General features: G+C 53.0%; 1 non-coding gene across 1 annotated transcript; it reads right to left on the bottom strand.

Annotated features, from left to right (window-relative positions):
* Nucleotides 1-2,020: 2,020 nt before the first annotated feature.
* TRNAS-CGA (transfer RNA serine (anticodon CGA)) lies at nucleotides 2,021-2,102 on the bottom strand. The gene has a single exon. It is a non-coding gene; the product is annotated as a tRNA-Ser (tRNA).
* Between the last annotated feature and the right edge of the window lie 5,764 nt (nucleotides 2,103-7,866).

Raw genomic sequence — 7,866 nt, 5'->3', positions numbered from 1 at the left:
CAAGCAGCTCCTGACATCCACACGCTGCTCCGCGTCAAACTGCTTCACCAGCCGTCCCACAAACTGCTCCACAATATATCTTCAGGCTCCCCCACTACTTAACACAACACTCAGTGATTTCAGCTCTTAGGTGAATTCAGCTTGTAGTAGGGGAGCCCCAGTGCTGGTGCACTGTCAGCCCAAAGTGAGCTCAGCAACCTATAACTAGACTTCTAATGAAATCAAAATTAGCTCTGATATTCCCCAGTGGAGAGAGAAAAAAGTGCAATTAGTACGTAAAGCCCTCACCAAAGGACCAATGCCACCAAGTATTATTACTTGTCCCCAACCTCTCTCCATTCACACAGTTTTGGAACCCATGACCCTTGCCTAGCGAGTGCTACTTAGTTGATGGTGAATCCCTCCATCATAACAAAAGGCCACGTACAGTTCCAAGCACAGTTCCCATAATCAGGGTAATAACAATTTATTCTTCCTGTCCCAATAACAGAGACACTGGGGATCCCACAGCAGCCAAAGTGACCATTTGGGCAGCTATGGTCTCATTCTAGGCGTGGTGGGTGTGCCTATGCAAATGACATCGGCCCCTGAAGTTCTTTTCCACAACTTGCCACACCTCACCACCAGATGTCAGGGTGGAGCTCATCCTGACACTGCTTACACCTGTGAAAACTCACCTTTTCCGGGTGTCTGTTTCACACCCTCTGTCAGAGACGTACCCCATTCTTTCTCCAGTTCAGCTGGCAGCAGGTCTCGTGCGAGGGGTGGGGGAGAGCTGAGATTTCAGGCTGCCGTCTTATGGCGGGATTGCTGCGATTAACTGGCTGAATGTGCTAATTCTGAGGACGAAACGGGGAAAGGGGCAGAGACCGAGAGTCAGGGAGTGAAATGGAGAAAATACAGGAAGCATTTCGAGCAAGGGCGAAGTGCAATGACCAGAATCCAGAATATTCTCTGCACCCCTTGTCTAACTCTGGGCCTGATTCTCTTCCGCATTGACGGCCCTTTCCCTGTCTCCGGCCGTGTCTGGAGGGCTTTATGCCCCTGTCCAGCCCCTTCACACTGCCAGGAAGGGAGAGCTGTTATGGAATCTTAGCCCAAAGAGGAACCAGGCCTGTGTCACCTTCATCCTGGGTTTCAGATGACCCCGAGAAGTTGGGGGGCCACCGGGGCCTAGAGCATGGCCCTGCCACAGAGGCCCCGCCCCCGGTCATCCTCTTCCCCCGAGGCCCCGCCCACCCACTGTTCACTCCTCTGGCCCCCGAGGTCCCCCTACCTGCCCCTCGCTCCTCTCCGCCTCTTCCCCCAAGACTCCACTCACCCTCTGCTTGCTCCTCTCTGCCCCTTTCCCCGAAGGGGGGCTACCGGGGGGCCATGGGGCCAGGCACCCGTCCCTTTTCTCTGTCTCTGGTGAGCGGGGGGCAGGGGGGTCCTTGGGGAAGGAGGTGGAGCAGGACAGGAAGAGGCACGAGAAGACGGGGCAGTGGGGGAAAAGGCCGAGGGGGGGTGGGGAGCAGGTTTTGGGGGAAGAGGCGGAGGGGGAATGGGAAGAGGCAGAGCAAGAGCAGGGCATCGGGCTAAGAGGCAGAGGGGAGTGGGGTGCAGGCGGGGCCCCCACTTCTCTGGAGCTTCGCTTCCAGCGCTCGAAAGATGACCACGGGCCCACGGGCCTCTGGAGGGGAGACCCGCCCCACATCCCCAGCGTTTCCCCCCCACATGGACGGCCTTTTGGGGGAGGCTCAGCCTCCCCTGGCCTCTTATACGGGCTGCCCGTGCTCAGCTCCTTCCACGCTCTGGAGAGGAGCAGCACCCAGGGGTGGGGCTGAGCCGGGGGGCGCTGGGTGAGGGGCAGAGGCCTCGGGAGCTGAGACCGCAGGGACACAGCGTGAGGCACCATCCCAGGCATCCCCATGAAAGGAGCAGAACAGGGTTTACCTGGGGTGGGGAGTGTATGGAGAGCGTCTCAGGGCCGGTGGAGATGTATTGCCCTGGTGAGCAAGTGTGGGTAAAACACAGGCCTCGCTGTGAGCAGGATTTGAACCTGCGCAGGGAAACCCGAATGGATTTCGAGTCCAACGCCTTAACCGCTCGGCCCTCACAGCTGTGAGTGACGTGGCCCCCAGCGGCAGTCTCTACTGGAGCGGCTGGAAGCCGACGGGAGGGAGCTCTCCACCCTCAACGAGCAGACGTAGCCATGTTGGCAGGAGAAGCTCTCCCAGCACCATAGCACTGTCCACACCTGCGCTTAGGTCCGTGTAACTTGTGTCACTCGGGGGGTGGCTTATTCACACCCCGAGCCACATACGTTCTACCGACACAAGGGGGAGTGTAGACGCAGCCTTAGCAGAGACGTGATTAAGATCCACTTCCTGGACACTACAGTGCTAATAAGCGATGGTCACATAAACACCACCCTATACCGGAAAGCTACTGACCGCTATTCCTACCTACATGCCTCCAGCTTTCACCCTGACCACACCACACGATCCATCGTCTACAGCCAAGCTCTGCGATACAACCGCATTTGCTCCAACCCCTCAGACAGAGACAAACACCTACAAGATCTCTATCAAGCTTTCTTACAACTACAATACCCACCTGCGGAGGTGAAGAAACAGATTGACAGAGCCAGAAGAGTACCCAAAAGTCTCCTACTACAGGACAGGCCCAACAAAGAAAATAACAGAACGCCACTAGCCGTCACCTTCAGCCCCCAACTAAAACCCCTCCAATGCATTATTAAGGATCTACAACCTATCCTGAAGGATGACCCAACACTCTCACAAATCTTGGGAGACAGGCCAGTCCTTGCCTACAGACAGTCCCCCAACCTGAAGCAAATACTCACCAACAACCATACACCACACAACAGAACCACTAACCCAGGAACCTATCCTTGCAACAAAGCCCGTTGCCAACTGTTCCCACATATCTATTCAGGGGACACCATCACAGGGCCTAATCACATCAGCCACACTATCAGAGGCTGGTTCACCTGCACATCTACCAATGTGATATATGCCATCATGTGCCAGCAATGCCCCTCTGCCATGTACATTGTCCAAACTGGACAGTCTCTACGTAAAAGAATATATGGACACAAATCAGATGTCAAGAATTATAACATTCATAAACCAGTTGGAGAATACTTCAGTCTCTCTGGTCACGCGATTACAGACATGAAAGTTGCGATATTACAACAAAAAAACTTCAAAACCAGACTCCAGCGAGAGACTGTTGAACTGGAATTCATTTGCAAATTGGATACAATTAACTTAGGCTTGAATAGAGACTGGGAGTGGCTAAGTCATTCTGCAAGGTAACCTATTTCCCCTTCTTTTTTCCTACACCTCCTCCCCTTCCTCAGACTTTGTTGTTAAACCCTGGATTTGTGCTGGAAATGGCCCACCTTGATTATCATACACATTGTAAGGAGAGTGATCACTTTAGATAAGCTATTACCAGCAGGAGAGTGGGGTGGGGGGAGAGAAAACCTTTTGTCATGGTAAACACCCATTTTTTCATAGAATCATAGAATCATAGAATATCAGGGTTGGAAGGGACCCCTGAAGGTCATCTAGTCCAACCCCCTGCTCGAAGCAGGACCAATTCCCACTTAAATCATCCCAGCCAGGGCTTTGTCAAGCCTGACCTTAAAAACTTCCAAGGAAGGAGATTCCACCACCTCCCTAGGCAACGCATTCCAGTGTTTCACCACCCTCTTAGTGAAAAAGTTTTTCCTAATATCCAATCTAAACCTCCCCCACTGCAACTTGAGGCCTTTACTCCTCGTTCTGTCATCTGCTACCATTGAGAACAGTCTAGAGCCATCCTCTTTGGAACCCCCTTTCAGGTAGTTGAAAGCAGCTATCAAATCCCCCCTCATTCTTCTCTTCTGCAGGCTAAACAATCCCAGCTCCCTCAGCCTCTCCTCATAAGTCATGTGTTCTAGACCCCAATCATTTTTGTTGCCCTTCGCTGGACTCTCTCCAATTTATCCACATCCTTCTTGTAGTGTGGGGCCCAAAACTGGACACAGTACTCCAGATGAGGCCTCACCAATGTCGAATAGAGGGGAACGATCACGTCCCTCGATCTGCTCGCTGTGCCCCTACGTATACATCCCAAAATGCCATTGGCCTTCTTGGCAACAAGGGCACACTGCTGACTCATATCCAGCTTCTCGTCCACTGTCACCCCTAGGTCCTTTTCCGCAGAACTGCTGCCTAGCCATTCGGTCCCTAGTCTGTAGCGGTGCATTGGATTCTTCCGTCCTAAGTGCAGGACCCTGCACTTATCCTTATTGAACCTCATCAGATTTCTTTTGGCCCAATCCTCCAATTTGTCTAGGTCCTTCTGTATCCTATCCCTCCCCTCCAGCGTATCTACCACTCCTCCCAGTTTAGTATCGTCCGCAAATTTGCTGAGAGTGCAATCCACACCATCCTCCAGATCATTTATGAAGATATTGAACAAAACCGGCCCCAGGACCGACCCCTGGGGCACTCCACTTGACACCGGCTGCCAACTAGATATGGAGCCATTGATCACTACCCGTTGAGCCCGACAATCTAGCCAGCTTTCTACCCACCCTATAGTGCATTCATCCAGCCCATACTTCCTTAACTTGCTGACAAGAATACTGTGGGAGACCGTGTCAAAAGCTTTGCTAAAGTCAAGAAACAATACATCCACTGCTTTCCCTTCATCCACAGAACCAGTAATCTCATGATAAAAGGCGATTAGATTAGTCAGGCATGACCTTCCCTTGGTGAATCCATGCTGGCTGTTCCTGATCACTTTCCTTTCATGCAAGTACTTCAAGATTGATTCTTTGAGGACCTTTGTGTGTATAAAAAGATCTTGTGTACTTTCCACAATATGCATCCGATGAAGTGAGCTGTAGCTCACGAAAGCTTATGTTCAAATAAATTGGTTAGTCTCTAAGGTGCCACAAGTCCTCCTTTTCTTTTTACTGATAAAGTTTGTGGATGATACCAAGATGGGAGTTGTTGCAAGTGCTCTGGAGGATAGGATTAAAATTCAAAATGATCTGGGGAAACTGGAGAAATGGTCTGAAGTTCACAGGCTGAAATTCAATAAGGACAAATGCAAAGTACTCCCCTTACGACAGAACAATCAGTTGCACACATACAGAGCAGGACGTGACAGCCTAGGAAGGAGTACTGCGGAAGGGGATCTGGGGGTCATAGTGGACCACAAGCTAAATATGAGTCAACAGTGTAACACTTGCAAAAAAAGCAAACCTGATCCTGGGCAGGATTAGCAGGAGTGTTGTAAGCAAGATACAAGACGTAATTCTTCTGCTCTACTCCATGCTGATGTGGCCTCAGCTAAAGTATTGTGTCTAAGTCGGGGCGCCACATTTCGGGAAGGATGTGGACAAATTGGAGAAGGTCCAGAGGAGAGTAACAAAAATGATTAAAGGTCTAGAACAGGGGTTCTCAACCTTTTTCTTTCTGAGGCCACCCACAACATGCCATTAAAATCTCCAGGGCCCAGTGTGGGAGGGGGAGGCTCTGGGCTGGGGAAAGGGGGGAAAACAAGTTTGCATAGGTATAGTTTGACTTCTGTTTTGGGTGGGCAGGGGCCAGTGAGGCTCAAGCCAGCTCCGATGGCGGGGTCTGGGGGGGGGGTATGCTACATCCACCCCCTGACTCACGTCAGCAGGCCACCCGCCTGTCTGGACTTGGGGGGCCTACAACCAAAAATTATAACTCAAAGGTGGGGGGGTGCTCAGCTCAAAAAGTTTGAGGTGCAGGGAGAGGGATAGCTAGGGGCTGTGTGCAGGGGGGTAGCTCAGGGAGCAGGGAGGGAGGTAGCTAGGGCTGTGTGTGGGCAGAGGGTAGCTCAGGGTGCAGGGACGAGGTAGCTAGGGGCTGTGTGCTCTCAGGGCTCCCCTGCGCTCCCTGTACCCTGAGGGCTCTGCCAGCCACAAAGCAGCCGGGTCCCCCCGCCCAGGCAGCTCTTACCAGCTGCATGAGCAAAGGGGAGCAGCTTCAACCCCCTGCAGCAGCAGGAGACGAGGCAACGCTGCGCCCGCCTGCTCCATGGCACCAGTCAGAGCAGCAGCTGTCCCACGCTGCCGGACTCTGGCTTCCCACCTCCGACCTAGCCAGGGGGTGGAGAGAGGAGGTGGTGGAGGGGGTGTGTGGAGCTACCCCAGGACTGCCCTGCTCTTGCACTGTAGTTTGGGGGGGGGGGTAACACCCCTGTGTTCCCCCAACTCTGCCCATGGGCTCAGGGCTTCTGTCCCTTGGGGAGCACCGGGGCTCCAGAATTCAGCCCTGCTGCTCCCGGCTTCAGCCCTGCGGGAGGTGCTGGGGTTCGGGCTTTGGATTTTAGCCACGGGGCCCTGCGGCCCCCCTGAAAGGGTTCAAGGACCCCCAGTGGGCCACGAACCCCCTGTTGAGAACCGCTGGTCTAGAAAACATGATCTACGAGAAAAGGTTGAAAGAACTGGGTTTGTTTAGTCTGGAGAAGAGAAGACTGAGGGGGGACATGAGAACAGTTTTCAAGTACATAAAAGGTTGTTAGAAGGAGGAGGGAGAAAAATTGTTCTTGTGAATCTCTGAGGACAGGACAAGAAGCAATGGGCTGAAATTGCAGTGAGGGAGGTTTAGGTTGGACGTTAGGAAAAACTTCCTGCCAGCATAGTTAAGCACTGGAACAAATTACCTAGGGAGGTTGTGGAATCTCTGTCATTGTAGGTTCTTAGCAGGATCGACAATCACCGCTCAGGGATGGTCTAGATGAGGGGTAGTCAATTATTTTTTGTCAAGTCCAAATTCTTCATCAATGTACAGTCAGGGGCCAGACTGCAGAGAAAATCATTTAAAAAATAATTATAACGATAATATGTAAATAAAAAGTTTGTGGGGTCCGTTCAAAAGCGTCTGGCAACCCGGATTTCGCCCGTGGTTCGCCTGTTGACAGCCCCTGGTCTAGATAATACAGGAGAATTACGGAGACCTCGGGAATGGAGGTTGTTGGTAACTTTGCCCAAGCCATTATGGCTGCTCCTCAGGGCGGAGTGCTGGGAACGGGGGCTCACAGTCTGCAGCGGCTGCCCGGCAAGTTTCTGATTCTCGCCCCCTGACTGCAAGGGTGATGCGTGAGGCACCCGGGGGCGCTTTGGCACCAGTGGGTGCGCAGTGCAGGCCGGGGCCCTTTCAAACGCAGCCGCTCCTCCAGAGCGCGGCAGGCGGGCAGGAGTTCGGGCTCCAGCAGCTGACGCTCTCGGCCAGGTTCCAGCAGCAGATCAGGGAGCTTCTTTCCTGGACTGAGACTAAGGTTGCAGGCTTGTCCCCCTCCCAGCCAGAGGCGGGAAACAGCCCCTGTGGCTAGTGCAGACCCCAGCACTCCTTCTCGGGAGCTCACAGCTGTGCCTGTGAACCTCAGCGTCTTCACCTGTACGTGGCTGGCCTTCCGCGTGGCAAGTAGTGGGTGGGGGTGGGGACAGGCAGCCCCGATGTGCCTAACTGGACGATGCCATGCCGGCACAGCTCAGTATTTGTTGTTTTTTTTGTTTTTCGTCTCCGCTGCTGCCTGACTGCGTACTTCTGGGGCCACATGGTGTCTGGCTGACGGGTCCGTCTGTAACTCTGGTGTTCGTATTTTTGAGGTTCTACTGTACTTAGTCCTGCCTTGAGTGCAGGGGACGGGACTAGGACGGTCCTTCCAGTTCTGTGATTCCATGGACAGGACTAATGTGAGTTTTTTAATCTGACTTCCTGCATTACACCAACAATATGATTTTACCCAGCCATATGGCAGCAGGGCTCACCATTCTCCCCGACGCCTCCCTGAACCCCCATTTATCGCCCCCAGTCCCCACTGCCTTCC

Source organism: Eretmochelys imbricata, chromosome 11 (genome assembly GCF_965152235.1).
Source record: "Eretmochelys imbricata isolate rEreImb1 chromosome 11, rEreImb1.hap1, whole genome shotgun sequence".
Taxonomy (NCBI): domain Eukaryota; kingdom Metazoa; phylum Chordata; order Testudines; family Cheloniidae; genus Eretmochelys; species Eretmochelys imbricata.
The sequence above is the reverse complement of the archived record's forward strand: the minus strand, read 5'-3'. Positions and strand labels throughout refer to the sequence as shown.